The sequence below is a fragment of the Fringilla coelebs genome, assembly GCF_963513975.1.
Source record: "Fringilla coelebs genome assembly, chromosome: 6".
Classification (NCBI taxonomy): domain Eukaryota; kingdom Metazoa; phylum Chordata; class Aves; order Passeriformes; family Fringillidae; genus Fringilla; species Fringilla coelebs.
Window position 1 is genome coordinate 40,556,874 of NC_140034.1, and position 16,528 is coordinate 40,573,401.

Consider the following 16,528-nt stretch of genomic DNA (forward strand, 5'->3'; position numbering starts at 1 on the left):
TTGGTATCACACTCGAATGCTCTAGGGATTCTTCAAACCACCCAGGGGTACAGGTCTGATCATGCCAGACATCATCTCTACAGCAGCAACACCACTAAGGGCAGCTCCAGGTCTTGTTTTCCCTGCAGTGCTGCTGATTGGAGCTGGGAGATGGTGATCCAGACCAGAAATCAGGAGCACTCACTAGCAATGCTGGCTCTGGCACAGACCTTATCTGCACAGCTCTGCTTTGGCAGCTCCCAAGGCAGCTCATGGTCTGTGTGTGTCTCAGTTTTCTCACCCTATAACATGGCAGCACACACCATTTCTGTATCACTGGAGTGCTGTGTTTCCTGTGGTTTGCTCACTCTTACAAAGAGACCAAACAGCACATTTCCTCAGGTAAACACAAGAGACAAATTCTAGTCCCAACTTGAAGGATAAATGAAAAGTTAATATCTTTGAGTCTCCTTTATACCCACCAGCAAAATCCACCCACTCCTGCAATTTGCTTTGAAATAAGGGGAAAAGCACTAATTGTTCAGATTTACCTGCTGGCTGGAGCACCTAAGAGTATGCATTCTCTGCAGACATGAACTTGCTCTGTCCCGGGGCTTGAGAAAATACCAGTTTTGCTGGTGCACAGCATTATCTATTAAAAAACTCACCACATCATGCACTACCTGCACTTGCCTGACTAAACTTGGACCCTAAACCAGAACAAATACATTGCTGTGAAAAGCCCAAGACACGTCTGAGCAAGTGATTTCCAGATGATCTTACTGTGAACATCTAACAAAACTGAAGTTTACATTAAATATACGCTGTGGATTTTCTCTTTCTTTTGAGGCCAATCAACATCCAAGTTCCTCTGCCCCAGGAGGTACTGGCACAATCCACTCTGATTAGATTCAGAAGGGGGAGCAAACAGACAATTACTCTGATAACAATCTTATCTGAGGACAGAAATGAGATTAGTGGCCTAACTGCAGTGATTCTTACCCAGATACACTGTTAAATTCTGACTAACCCAGCATGGGACAGGGAAGGAATTTCCCTATGGAGTCTGTTGGCAAGTAAAGTAAGGTGAAATTCTTCCCCTACGAGTCCTTTTCCAGCAAAGAGAATTATCTGTTAGGACCCAGTGGCCGTGAACAGCACAGTTCCAGGTTAGACATGTTCCTGATACTGCAGCAGCTGAGCAATTTGTTCTCTCTAGTTTCCAACTGTTGGAATCTTGCAAGCAAAACACAGAGTAAAATTGGCTGGGACCCTTCCCTGCCAATATGGAACAATTCCATCCCGCTGGCTCTTGAGCTATTTAATTTTTTCAAGTCTACTCTCAAAATTCTCAGAAAGTACAAATTAGCTTCTCATGAACCTAATGACCAATACTGTTGTGAAGTCCTCCATGAACAGTTTTGCTTGTACTTCTGTAACCCGATCTCATTGTTTTTAGTTATCCCATTTAAAATAGCCAAATTAACTCCTGTCCCCAGAGTGTTTATTGCCTTCACACGTCTGGAACAATGAACAGTAACAGACAGGGCAACATGATGGGATATTAACAGAACTTCTCCAAGATAAGGATCGCAAAAAGTCTGCACTATAATCTCACAAAGACAAATAATCAATACAGGAACAGGACAGCAGCCTAGCTGCTCACCATGCCGATACCAACAGGTTTACACAGGGCTCCTGTAAGGATTGCCCGCAGTGGGCACGGCACACCAGCCCTGAGATGTCAGCTTTAACACCCCTAAATCCGGGTGCTGCAGGCTCTGCTCTGCAGCTGGGGGCTGTGCCTGGGGAGGGGGGGGGACACCCCCAGCTACAGAGCTGGTGCTGGTTAATGAACTCTTTACATTGCACAATCGCAGGAAGAGGTCAAAGACCAAAAAAAAGCCCCCTCAGATTCAACAGAAATGCTATACCCGAAAGGAATAACAATTTCAACAACCTGGGTGAATGAAGCTGATGGTGATTTGTAAACTGAAAAAAGGCAGAGGGTTAAACTTTCCTCATGCAGTATATGACAGCATCGTGCTTCAGTATTTGCAGTTTTCTTTACACATCTATTTAGACTAAGACGAATAACCTTATTAAAACACATAAGTAAGCAGCAGAAGAAATGGGCCAACTGCTGCACTTCTGCTTTGCTGATCTGAATTCACGGCATTTAGTTATAATCCTTCACATAGGAAGTTTATTTATACAGACAGGGATTTGGGGAATTCTGCAGGATTAGTCAATCTACAGCATTCTCAGGGCATGAATTTTAGCATCGGAGTTACACTGCCTGGATATTCAATGCCTAGAGTAAATATTTGGGTTGATGAAGGTTAAACAGATTAGACAAGATGAAACCCGGGTCCTCTGCTTATTTACACACAAGCTTAAATATTGCTGCTCTTCATTTAAGAAGCCTAATTTAAGAGAAAATCCCACAAAAGCAACAAACATAATATACTTACCCAACCTGAAGTGAGATAGCACCAAGATTTCTATCATCTTCAGCCTGAGTAGGCATGTGACAAAGCCACACACTGAATCACAAATCTCACACTCCTTGGCCTCCTTATGGGAAACATGCAGAGGGAAAAACAGCTTCAGCACAGGCTTGCTGCTCTGAGTTTCAGCTGCACCAGGGAAATGGGATAAACAACCCCCCTCCCGGTTCTATTCAAAAACAAGAGGGAAATAATTGGTGTGAAAACCATTTACAGTTCAGTTACACTTTTGTGATGTGAAGAGGCAGTTATGCACAAGGCTGTCTGGGACCTGATCATGTCCATAAGTCCTACTGTGGAGAGGATTTCCAAACGCTCCCAGCAATGCCACTCCTCAGCTTTCATCAAAATCAGCAATAAATTCCCATCCACAACAGGCACAGCAGCGTTAAACTAAGTCCAATTCCTACGCCCACCTGCTGTATCCTGCAGGCTTAGTGACATTTTCTGTGTCAAACCAAGTCCCTGGTCTCAGCCCCTCCACTGCCAATAGGTTTGGATCAGCTGGTGAAGGACCAAGCGCTAGACACAAAAAGCAAAATTTTGCTTTCATTCTTTGATACACAGATGAAGACTGAAAGCAAAATGATAAGGCAGGTATGCCAGCAAGTACACAGCCAGCACAAGCTAGGAGTTTGAGGAGGAGTGGCCAAGCATTCATTCACATTTCAGTCCATTTGTACAGTTTCAGTTTCTGAAACAATTTTATTAAAAGGAACAGACATTAAACTGTTTTCTATAAAGGCATCAAGAAAAAAAAGCCACTTGTGTCTAAATTAAATGCCTCTGCAGAACACTACTCTCACTTGCTGGATTTCCACCCTTCCCTACTGCACATCACTCAGCCCTGACCCCACTGAGGTTGTGTTTTGTTTACCACAGTCTCAAGAAAATTTGTGTACAAATTTCAGACGCTCTGGAGGAAGAATTTCCACCAATCCACGTTTACTCTGAACAGATGTAACATTCCTAAGAAGCTCTCAGCTGACTGCCTTTGAAGTCTGAAGAAAAAGGGAGGGGTGGGAGGGGTTGGGGGAGCATATTAAAAAAAAAAAAAGCTCGACCTTGAAAGCTGCATTTCTTCCCTTAAAAGAAGAAGTCTCCAGGGACTCGTGAGCAAAATAAAAAGCAAATTCTACAGATCTTTATCTCATGTTATTTTTGAGAGCATTTTCTTTTGTTCCTTTGCTCTTGTCATCTTTTGGATTAAAGGACTTTCACAGAGGCAGCACATGTGCAAGCAAACCATTCACCATTCCAGATCTGTGCCCCCCATGCCAGGCCAGGGCAACTCCCCCCGCTTCAGCTTTCCCTTTTCAAGAAAAGCACAGCCCAGCCTCAGACCCAAGCAGGACAAGACAAATTTCATGACAGGCAGCTCGCTCAGATGAGTTCTGCAAAGGTAAAGCACTGACCCAAAGTGAATTCCCACCCACAAAAGCACTCTCAGAGCCATCACACCTTGTGATGGGTCAGTGTCTGGACAGCACTTACACAGCATTCAGACTTGCACACCGACTGCCCCCAGAGCTGCACTGAGACCTCTCCCACAGCCATGGCTGAAAATATCATTTCATCAGACACAGCTCACACTTACCCCAAAAATCTCAGTGGGGACTAAGTTAACTTTAACATGGCAAAAAGGGGACGCCTTTCCTGTTTTGCTTCACTCTGTCTGCTGCCATGTCTTCGGCGTTGCTCTCCTCCTCTCTCAAACTCAGCTCCTCCTCTGTTAGCCTGCCCTATTAACCTTCTCCACATCCCACCCACCCAAATTTGCACATTATTAAGCATCCAGAGCCTTTTGTTCAGGTCCTTAAACAAAAGCACGGCTACTGCATTTCCTGGCAAGAGGTGTCTCATACCCAGCAATCACTTAGGGCAGCTCTAATAGACTCATTACTCCCAAATACAAAATCTGGGCACGGCAGACGGGCGAATTCAAGGACGTGTCCTTTCCCGAATTCCACAGAGCAAGATAAGCCTGAGAGCCTTGCGCTTACTTTATCTTAACCAAGAGGCTTCCCCCCGCTTTCTCACTCAGTAAGAAACTAATTATTTGCCACTGAGGCATGGAATAGGTTAAAGTTTCCCCTGTCTTGTCTCAGTTCCCTTTGCAGATTAGGGGAAAACAATGAAGTCTCCGCACTTTGTGATATTGCTAATGCTTCCTGTGGGGATAGCAGCGCCGGCTGCAAAGAGGATTACGATTACAGTTTAAAAGGAGTGTGCACTGTACTGCCGCAAGAGGCACGGCCTTATCGGGGAAGAAACCGAGCTGCCCCCAAACTATGCACTCGGGACTCCTGCCTGCCTGCCTGCCTTCGTTCTGGCTGGTGGCTCTGCCTCAGATCACACACCAGCTTATCAGCAGTGATAAAGCAGAAGCCGATCTTGGAGGGGCTGGGGGATAAATGAGTAACACCGTACAAACAGCTTGCAAACATTCACCGTCAGAACACACAGTAATGTTTACAGATCGCCCCACCACATTCATCTGCAACAAAACACCGGGCTGGCAGAGTGCAGCAGCTGTGCATTCCTGGCCACAGCTGGGGACTTTGAAAGAAAAAGTGGTGGAGCAGCACTAGCCGTGGTGATGTTGGCTGGCCTTCCAGAGGCAAGGCTGCAAATGCTTTGAAGAGCACAGCATCACCAGTGAGATCTGCTCCAAGCAGATTTAGCTTCAAGGTGCAGCTCCAGTGCTGGTAAAGGGCCTCTGTCAGTCTCAGTGCTGAGCAGAGAGTGGACTCATTGGTGGAATAATAAGAAATTGCCACTGTGGAGTCATAATGTACATTTCTATCACTGGGCCCTCTAAGGTACCAGGAACAAGACACAAGTTTATTCACACCCATTCATCTCTACCAGCACAATTGCTTTTTTATAATGCCAAGGCTTTGGCCAAAACAGCAATCAAAAATTCCTTGACTTCAAATAGTGCTTAATCTACATGGTAGGATGCAACTACAGGTCAGCATGGCACTTTTTTTCTTCCTTGCATCGTTCAGCCAGCATGAAAACCTGTATCCTTTTTGCAGACACACACTGACATGTGTGTCAGTGTGTGTCAAGAGGGCTTTGTTGTTCCTGTTGGTTTGATTTTTTTTTTGTTTGGTCTGGTTGTTTTTTGTTTCTTTTTTTTAGTGCTATGCCCGTTCTTGCTCTCCTCCAAGAAATTTGTGCAACTGATACAAGCTGAAGTTCTCAGATATTCCCCCTCACCCTTATTTCTATTCAGAGAGATTTAATACCTCCCTATCTGCTTGCTAGAGGCTACAACAACAAGCAATAGCATTAATGCATGTTCTCCTAAATTTTTACAGGCTTAAAAATCCTTGAGCTTCACCCAGCATGGCACTGTCTCATTACACACTGCTGTTCCAAGCAGCTTTTGCCACCTCCCACCACACACCAGAAAACCCCAGACCAAACCTTCCAACCAGCCACAATGCTGAACAAAACAACAGTTTCAAGATGCTTCCATGAACTGTAGCATGCTTTAAACCAATCTGTTTGACTTCTGCAGAGGGATAAGGTCTCTTACAGTCAGCGAAAGCTGGATGATTTTTGCCGATTGAAAAAAACCTTCCTGTGCTGGTATAACTCAGGCACCTCTACTGACCTTTGCTGCTGGATGCCAGACTTACCTCGGTTCCCTTTCTACCCACTGCTCCTTACCATTAATCTCTGTTGAAGAGTATAGGGAGTAGAGCTGAAAGACCAAAGATTTTCCTGGCTTATGTTACAAAATAGAGCAGAAATTTTCCCAACAACATGACCTCAATCAGCTTGTGCTTTTAGGGACTTAAGAGCCCCAGTAGAGACCTGAATTCCAGTTGGCCTAATGGTTGAGATGCTCCCTTTAACTCTGAAAACAATAGGGGCAGAGACATGCATAATTAAATTAAATAAAGTTACTGCCTTTCAAATTCTAATCAGGTCATCATGCGGGCCCTGAGCCTTGGAAAGGACAACCTTCAGTGCACTTCTCAACTTCACATACTGAGAGCCAGGTGACTTAAGGTATGCAAGGAAACTTCATACCTCAGAAAAAATGTCCTGCTTGATGGTAAGTGTTCTAGAGATTACTAAAAGGATGAATAGGATTGTTTGATAACAGGTTCTGCACAAGGCAACAGTGAGAGGAAAAGCAGCCTAAGCAAAGAGGACCAGCACCGAAGGAAAGAGAAGCAATCCAAAGAAATCTATCTAGGTGCAGTTGGAATAAGTAGGCTTGAGAAAAAACAAATTGATAAGACTGGATCGGGGTCTAGTTAAATCATCACCCTGTTTCTGCATCATCTGCAGAAATGTCATTCTTGTTAGCAACATGGATATTGAATTGTATCAGCAGCATTCCACAAGGTTTCCACTCAAATCTAGTCAATGTGTCCCTGCTCCTTCCATCCTCGGTGGCTCAGAGCCTCTTTGACTGACAGTGGCACCCACAATCATACTGAAGAGATCTTTGATACTTCCCATAAAGGGACCCATCCACAGGATGGGCTGTTGATTTAACACAAAAGAAAAGCAGGCACACTTTGCCAGGCTATCACTAGCAGAGCCAATCAAAACTGCTATCAAAGAGAAAGCTGGAAACAAGGAATCAGAAGTAGCTAGACAGGCAAACTTTACACACCTCTGTCCTGTTTGACAATGCAGGACTAAACCTACATAAAGTCTACCTTAAGACTTAACTAAAAAGCAAGTTATTTAGATAACTAAATGTCCAACTTTCAGAAAATACTAGGTACACAGAAAAATTGCAGCCACAATAAACAGGAGAAGCATCAACACTTCATGTTAAAACATGTTATTTTCCAACATGGGGCTTAAGGTCAAACGTAGTGATTCAATTTAGGACCTGTACAGACTCAGCAATGCATTTCTCACCAGTCATCTCTACCACAGCAAAAGACAAACCAGGCTGGACTGAACTGACCACACCACACCCAGGAGCTCTCACTTCTGCGGTCTCCTGAGCCTGCTTACCTGAAAGACATTTAGCACTCTTAACAGTTTAAACTGGGAAGAGTTTGCTGCCCTGCTTGGATTTATCTCACTCTGCCTATACAGAGACTTTGGTATATCAACTTTCAGAATGCAATTTATACATTTCTAAAATCAATCAGAATCCCTAAGCTTTTGCAAAAGGAAATGAAAAATATTACTGTCAAACGTCCATCAGACCCAGAAGCCTAGGTGATTGTCATACATTAAAGAAATTAAAAGGCTGCATTTGAGATAGTATATGCTCTTCCCATCCCTATCTTGAAAGGCTACGATTAAAGTGCTCTAAGAATCAAAATTCAATTTCTTTCAGGTCTTGCAAACAACATTGGCCTTGAGCTGAATGCTGCCAGCCTGCCTGCAGCCTTTGAGGAGATTAGGCTTTTACCAGCCAGCTACGAGAATCTTAAATCCAGTATTAATCCTAATTCCCATTTACCCAGATCTTCATTGTGCAGCAAAAGCGGGCTGTACATGAACTTGCACTTTCATTCTTCCACGTGCAATGATCTGTGTCACCAACAACAGATGCTAAACTTCATGTATGTCTAAGAAACACATCCCAGCCCTGGTTTACAGAAAATCACAGCAAAAGAGAGACCGGAGCTAGAAAGAGTTTGTCGCACTGGGATGATTTCTGAGAGATTGCATGAACGGGAAATTTTCATCACAAAGGATTTTGTCAGTCAATAACAGGAGATTTCAGTCCTGGCTTGGAAGAAAACAGGATGAACAACCAGGTCACAAGGACACAGAAGCACCTGTGACCCTGACTCCACAATCACTGTGCAGGGTTGTTGCCAGCATCACCCCGCCAGCACCAAACCATCGCACGCCCACCACTGGGACTGCAGAAAGCATTACCGTCCTCCCCATGATCACAGTCACTGCCAGGATAAGTTTCTGGGGACAAGAGACTCTGCATCTCCTCTGAGCAAGCCCTCGTTCCCCTCTCCTCTTAGAGGTTCTGCAGCTGGCACAGCTCACCTTGCCACCCTGGCACTACGAGCCCCGTGGGATCAGGTCAGACCAAGGTGAAGCCCGTGAGAGCAAAGGCATCGCCTGCCACTCCTGGTCTCCTGAGGCTGAGCTGACAGACTGCCTACAGAGGCTTTTGCTAAAGTTGTCTCTTCCTAGCTGTCCTGGGGTGTCTTCACGATGCTTGTATCCCCATTTATCTGTTTAGCCCAGAAATAAGTTTTGCACCTTTGAGACTGGCTCCAAGAGCGAAGGTGGGGAAGAAGGAGCGCAGAGTTTGCTACCAGAACTGCACTTGCTCCCTGCATCCTGCTCCTGGGCTGTGCTGTCTGCAGCACGGACAGACACTGGGACAAAGCTTTCCTCTGCTTTTAGGTAGTTTTTAGCTAGCTGAGGCAGAGAAGTTCCCTGGACTGTGGTTTTCTTTTTTCTTGGGCCAGTTTAAGCCATCTCTGGACTGAATACCCAGAAGAGCACCGGCAGCTCGCATCTCCAGGCTGGCCCTGGGCCATGGCATTTCCTGCACAAGAGGGACTGGGTGAGCCAAGCTAGAGCCCACAGAAAGGACTTGCTGAGATTCTCATCTCTTCAGATTGGCAAGAGGTTTTACTGTTTCATATTGGTTTTGGGGGTTTTTTTGTGCTGCTCAATACTTTGCATGTTAAATAAACAATTTTTCCCCACTTTTCTCCAAGGAAATCGTTTCCCAAACCAGCTTGGGGAGGGGTCGCTTAAATCTACTTTCCAGAGGAACCTTTTGGAAGTTTCCTCCCAGATTTGCTCTAAACCAAAACAGTAGTGTAAAGGCCAAGGAGCCAAAGGATATTCCTATGTCCTTTCTAACATCACTTTACAGCAATTCTCTTTCAAATCCCATTTTTTTTTTTGGCAGCCAAATTGGACACATCTCCAGGCTGCCAAGCTTGCTGGATCATCCACAGCAAGGTCAGATCATTCAGTTCCTCTTGGTATCCCTACACAAGGAATACTGATCTTAGAGACAAAGCAACTGAAAGTGAGGACAGAATGCTGCTTGATCTGCTAACAAATGGGACAATTTCAATTCATTTACAAAGAAGTTCTCACAGATATTTGGGAAAAAAAAACATTAATATTTCCTGTGTTTAAACCACAAAAATTCACTGCAGATGAAAGGAATCTTTCAGGGAACACGTTCCCAAGAGTATTTGGCACCACTGCCTGTTACAAGTTAAAGGACCTCCCTACAGGCAAGGGAGCCAATATCTGCTGGAAATGGCAATTTATTTTTTTTTTTAGTAACTACAGTAATTGCTGAAAACCTCTCTTTCCACCAACTTCAAAATCAGCCACCTGAACTTCCCAAACTAAAAATGTGATGGGATTTAGGGACTATATTCTCTAAATGGAGGCACAGCTATAATTCCTTCTCCTTGCAACTGGCCATTACTTGTTGTTGCCCACTGGGACCCTCCAGTGGAGATCCCAATAAAGTTGTGGTGCACTGCAGTAAGAGTAGGCTGAGCACCAGCTGAGCTGTGGTAGCTCTCCATGTGCATGCTCATCCTCTGAAGATGATGTGAGGTAATTTAATTTAGCAGTGATAGAGCTTAGTTAAATTGCATTACCTTTCATTTGCCATGGGCTAAGACCACACACATGGACAACAACCACAGCTCATCCAACAAGTAATTTGACTGAGCCTGGCTTCTGGAATACTGCAGGCTGGTTTGTATAGACTTTTTGCCTAAAGTTCAAGCCAATATTTGAACTGAGAACTTTCTCTTTCCCAGAAGGTGTTCTAGCCATCATGCTGCTACACGTCCTGGGGTAAGGTATCTTCATTCCTGGGAATCTGGAAATACAAAGACTCTTGGTGGGAATAATTATTGCTACACTGAAGATTGAAATCTTTCAAAGCACAACAACTCCAATGCTTTAAAGCATCTCAGTTTCTCTGAGAGGAGAGCACAGACATGGCCAGTGTGAGCAAACAGAACTTTGCCTGTTTACCATCATGGCTGCATCTCCTACAGCTCTTCTCACCTCAGAAACATAGACTAGAACATGCAGAGAATCCACAGCCAACTTCTGAAAGATGGCAACTTGCAAGATCAAGACTGTGGCTGCTGTTAACCAGCCCTTCCACACCCCCTCTTTGCCCATGCGGTCAAAAGAAAGGAGAATTATGGTTTTAGAACGATGCAGGCGTGTAAAAGAGAAAAAAAAAGGCAGGAGCCATCTATCAAAGAGAGTGCCCCATTCCCTTCCAAAAACTCTTTATAAACCATGCCTGCATATCCCACTGCCCCTTTGGCTAGACCAGCAACCTTCTTCACAGGCTCATCCCAAAGCCTGACTCTGCATGGCACGTTTCTCCAGACATAGCAGAGGATTTTGTTTTGCATTTGTATTTAGCATTTAATCTGCAGAGATTACCTGCACTCTTAATCAGAGAAGTGACATTGACATGTCATCTACTTACACTCCACTGTAAATCCTACTTTTCCCACTGCCAGCCTTCATCTTGTAGCATGGAAGGAGGGATTGTGGTGGAAGAATACAGCTCAAGCCCCCTTCTCTTCACACACACGAAAACCCAAATGGAAAATGCAAAGAAGTTGTGCAGTTTAAAATTCATGTCTGCAAACCAACTATGGACACATTAAGAGACACCTGGTTATTCGTGCCACTTTAAATTTTCAAAATTAGGTGAAAAGCACTTTTTGTGAGAAATAAGAATTAGGAAAAGGTAGAGGTTTTTTCCCCAGTGATCACAAAAATTTCAGGGGGAATAATTTCCCATTTAAAAAATATTGTTTGCAATTTCTAAAGCCACCCACTGAGAAATGTAAGAATTAAAGAAAAAAGAGTCCACTGAAAACAGGCTTTTAATATACATGAGATTGGCAAGTGAATTGTAACTGTCTATGATGGGGAAAAATACAAGGGGATGGGCTGAAGAGCTATTTCTTCTCACACACATTCTGACTAAAGTAATAAATTTGCTGAAAGCCAAACAGGAAACCATGGTCAACATGATGCTTAGTGCACCATGATAATGCACCTGCCATATCTTCATATTATTTAGAACAATCAGCTTTCTCTAGAACAAAACAGCTTTCTCTAAATCTGGCTTCCCAAATGTCCTATCCACTCTACTTTAGGATGCCCCAAGCTATACAACACCTCAACAAACTCATGCCAAATGAGAAAGGAAAAGCCTATTCCACAGTGTCTCACTGCTATCTGCTCTCTTTACCTTGCTCCATCCAGTGTGTCCTCAGTCCCAAGCCCAAACAAATCCCTGCTGCAATCCTTTCCATACTGCCTGCCCTTGCTCCTGCCCCCAAAGCAGCAACCACCCAACACTTCAGCTGCAAAATGGAAAATAATGATGCCTTGAAGATTTGAAACAAGCTTGCAGCTCTTATTTAACAGTAAATATGCCTTAAAAATAATAAATAAACAACATTACAGGTTCACAGAAACCTGAAAGCCATAAGCTTAATGGCCTAGATAGTCCTGCAGTTCAGTGATTTGGGCTCTCCTGAGGGCTAAAATTGCCTGGCTAGTCCTGATTAAAAAGATAAGCACAGACAGATCCATTGTTCTAAAATATTTCCAAGACAGCTAAAGGAATGACTGAGTCTCCAGAGTCTAATGATACATAATTTCAGCCATTTATAGCATTGGCTAGCCAAGTACTTACGTGGTTCCAAAGCAGAACTTTAAGAGAATCTCTGTAGAGTTGAATGAGATATTCCTAACAGGTCAAAAACTTCAGCCAAAGACCTAAATAACTGGAACAGCAGCTCCTGCACAGACTTCACCAGCACAGCCAGGGCAGCAGCAGCAGAGCAGCCCCAGCACTGCAACCTGCAAACACAACACCTGCTCAGTGCCTCAGACAAGCCTTGCTGCCCAGCTCAGGGCAGCCATGGAGAAAACATTCCTAACCTGCGTGTCCACCTGGAGCCCACGTCCTCCCTGGCTTAGGAGGGTGAGGCAAGGCACCCAGGAGAATCAGAGTCTCCCTGGTGAAACACAGTATTCTGTGCTGCTGTAGGACACTGGTGTTCCATCTGTGCAGGGAGGAGATAAATCCATCCCATCCCAGGGCCCTCAGGAACGTGCATGACTGGATGAGCTGCTGTGGCATCCCCCACAACAGAGGTGTTCCTGGCACTGCAGGCATGTCCCACAAAGGGGGTAGGGCAGGAGGGCACCAGTGTGAGTTTGTCAGCCTTTCCTGTAGGGTGCTGGTTGCACCTGACCTACACCACACCTGCAGATGGGCTCAGCTGTTCATACAGAGTTGGTCTATCCAGACAATGGGTGCATCACTCCTCCTTATCACTGGGAGAAGTGGCTAGCCGATGAAAAGCGACTTAAAACTTAATTTCTGACTGAACCGTCCTTTTCCAGTAGAATATCATAATTCTCACTCCCCTTCCATCAGCTCCATATATTGAAAGGGTTAAAAAAGACAGCAGAACCATTAGCATTTTGATAGCTTTCCACACATGTATAGCAAAAAGTCTTTAAAATTCATTGCACTGAGATAATCCTTCAAGTCTAGCATTTCCTCCTCAGCTTGAGGCAACCAACTGGTTTTCCTCCCCTTAATACCTTAATAGAAAGCTCCAAGGAGTTGCCAGGCTAGAAGTCTCATATATGCTCAAGAAAAGCAGAGTCCTGAAGTTCAAGAGAAGCCATGTAAGGTGTCTGGGGCTTAATTAAGAAACAACTGTAGGGGGCATCTTATTAGATGCTGCAAACCCCTAGAGATCCTGGCTTCAGTACATCACAGCTCACAACACATGCACACGCTGTTTTCCTTCCAAAATGCTGAGCACACACAGCTCCCACTAATTTCAGCTGCCACAGAGGGTGCTCAGCATCTCTGAAGAATGAACAAATTAAAAACCTTGACCCTGATTCCACTCAAGCTCAGGGACTTGAGCTCTCATCAAGATCAAGGCTGAATTTTTTAACACTATTACAATCTCGAGAACAAAGCTGTGATTTTGAACTGCACAACTGGCATTAATACTCAGCAGCTCCCCACCTGTGCCTGGGATGTTATTTTTTTTTTTTTTTTTTACAGCATGTGCTGTTTTAATAACTCCAAAGCAAATTGCTTTCTCAAGGAAGCACCCGGGAGTGCCTCGGGGCAGGGAAAGAGGCCATCTCGCTTTGTGGCTCTGATTAGGTTTGTTGCAGTGAAAACAGGCAGATGCTTCAGGACCACATCACTCCTCAGACACCACTAAAGCACAGGACTCAGGGAGTCACTAACTTGTTAAGGGCTATTAGGCCTGATAATGTGCTCTTCCCAAACACCATTTTTGGAGGAAAACAGTCTGAAAATCCAGCCTGCTCAAAGGAAAATGCTTCTTATGAACCTCTGCACACTTCTAAGGAAATTTAACAGGCACGAAGTTGACATTCCAAAGAAAGAAAGAGTAGCAGTGAATGCACTGCAGTACCATGAGGAAAAGAAGGTTCAGACCTCAGGACTACCACCTGTAGTGTCCCACACTCTAGGGCATATCCCAAACCATGAAATATTGACTGTTTTGGCGGAGGTAAAAATTTCCCCACCCCTAACTCCATTTCTTCCTTAAAACTTCAGAAGATCTTTATTTTCTATGAGAAAAAACCAATCAACCAAGCCTTGCCCCTAACCTCCCCCTGCAAAAAAACTCCAAACACCCTACAAATAGAGCTTCATTTCCATAGAAAAAGTTGTCCTATCCAAATTTAATAGATGCACAATTAACACAGCAAAAAGAAGAAAAGGCCTTAGCAACATATCATTGAGTTACTTGGGACATTTAGCTCCAAGAGCGCAGCAAAGCAAGTCATTTATTAGGGATAAATCTAGCTGGGAAAGATCTTATGACACAGGAAATACTCCCTCCCCCTTTTCTAAATCTGAGCTATCTTTCCTAGGAGCAGAATTTGGATAGGTGCTATTCTGTTATTTTCTAGTGTGTTACAATAATACCCTCAGCAAGTTATTTAGATTTCACTTACATCAGTAAAATGAGAACTCTCTGCCTCAGAAAGGTTCTACAAAGATACAAGCCATTTGCAACTGTGAGAGGTTCAGATAATGTGGACCACACAGACACTCAATAAACAAGTGGTAGATAATTGCTGTGACATGAAACAGAGAGGCTGCATCTGCCAGAGAATTTCTGAGCAACTGACTCATTCTGGTGGGCCAGTCCGGGATAGTTCAGATGCCTGCCCAATCTGTTCCTGCAGGCACAGTGCTCTGTTCCATTATCCAGAGGCAATCTCTGATCTCTATCTCAGGGTGCACACACAGCACCAAATGCTACCAGCACTGTGAATCCTCTTTCAAACACATTTGCAGTTATTGGAAGGGTGAGAAAATTACCTTATCATCAGTTCCAACACTGCATCTGTTTCACCACCTCCTTGCTAGACAATAGTGTATCTGGACAAATCCCTGCTTCACTTAGGCAGAATTCATCTCAAGGAATAAAGCTCAGGGATAGGAGAACAGAAAAGGGAAAGGAAGAAACAAATCTTGTCTATGAAGAGTTACTTATGAAGCTACAAGACAGCCAGATTCAAGCAGTCTTTCATTTAATCATATTCCATTTAAAAAAATCAGTGTTGGGTCCTGTTCCACACTGTTGCACTCCATAAAGAATCAAAGATTACAGGTGAAGATTGTAGCTCCTTGTTAAAGCACAGTCTACAGATGCAATCTCGGAGGATGTTCAGGGAAACAGATCCACTACATGGCTTCTCTTGGGCTCCTTCAGCTTTCAGTGAAAACTCCTAGGCAGTGACATTGAAATCCAGGAGAATACAGCTCCAGCCACAAAAAGGACTTTGCCAGCCAGTCTCAGGGAACAGTTGGAGCATGCAGCCCTGCCCTGTGTTATGGCAAACCCTTTACAAAACTATCCTACTTCAACTTGACTTTATTTCAACAGGACAAATGTAGAGCGTGGCTCAATCATACATCTAAGACTTCAGCTTGCTGGAACTATTTTCAGACTAACCTATTTTTTTTTTTAAATTCACCACCCCTGATTCAGAAGCAAAGAGTGAAGTCTTACATCAATAGCTTGCTTTTCCCAATAATTTAGGTATACTTGAAAAATGGGCAGAATTTAGACATGAAATGGATGCAAAGTAGTCAGGTCATTCTGTGATTAGAAGATGCAAACTGACTTTATAGGGCAAAAGGTGCAGTCCTTAAAAAGGCCTCATATTACAGCCATCATTGGGAGAACAGGCTCACAGCTGAAGGCTCTGAAGAAAGGTAGCAGCTTACCTCTGTCTTCCTGGGGATCTATGGAGTCTTAGCAATCAGCCTCCTAGAGGTTCCTTTAAAGGTTCCTTTGATGACTAAAGACAGAAGCAAGACTAAAAATCTGCTCTCATTTCAATCCTAGAGGTCTTAGACTTAAGAGAAATATTTTCTTAGGTCAATTTTTTGCGAAAACATATTAAGATATTATTGTCATATTTTAAGATAAGTATTGCCTGTTTATTACCAAAAAAACAAAACAAAACAAAAAACCAACAAAAAAAAAATCCCAACAAACCAAGAAAAAGCACCAAACCATAAAAAAAAGGCTTATGGTGTTTTAGTTTATTATTTCAAACACTCTGTATCTGAGGTCTGCATCTCTGCAGACAGACACAGTAGAGCTCATCTCACATCCAGGACTGCTTTGGCATTATGGTTGCCAGAGCTGGCTGTTGTGGATCCAAATGCTATGCTGCATCCAAAAAAGCTGTATGGTAATCCTGGTTCTGATTTCCACTAGGTCAGGCCTTCCTCTGCTGCTTCTGTGTGCTATAAACACACCTTATGCCTCCTAATTTAACTTGAAGGAAAAGAAGGGGTGAAACCAAAAGGGCAAGCTCAGACTCCTCGTCTACCACAAGATGAACACAAGTCTTCTTAAAGCAGGTTAGTGGAGGCCATCTGAGGATGAATTTGGCTTCCCTGAAACAGGAAACTCCCATTATTTAAACCTCAAATACACAGCAAGGGCTTGGAATTTTTTGCC

The 16,528-nt window shown here is 43.8% G+C and overlaps 1 protein-coding gene across 5 annotated transcripts in view; it reads right to left on the reverse strand.

Moving 5' to 3' along the window:
* The window catches only part of TSPAN18 (tetraspanin 18), a 129,829-nt gene that overhangs the window by 92,688 nt on the left and 20,613 nt on the right, over positions 1-16,528 (reverse strand). The window contains exon 2 of one of the 5 annotated variants that reach the window (XM_084207912.1): positions 2,454-2,556. The exons of the other annotated variants lie outside the window; for them this stretch is intronic. The gene's annotated coding sequence lies outside the window, so the exon portion shown is untranslated. The remainder of the gene's footprint in view (positions 1-2,453; positions 2,557-16,528) is intronic. 5 annotated transcript variants of the gene reach the window in all.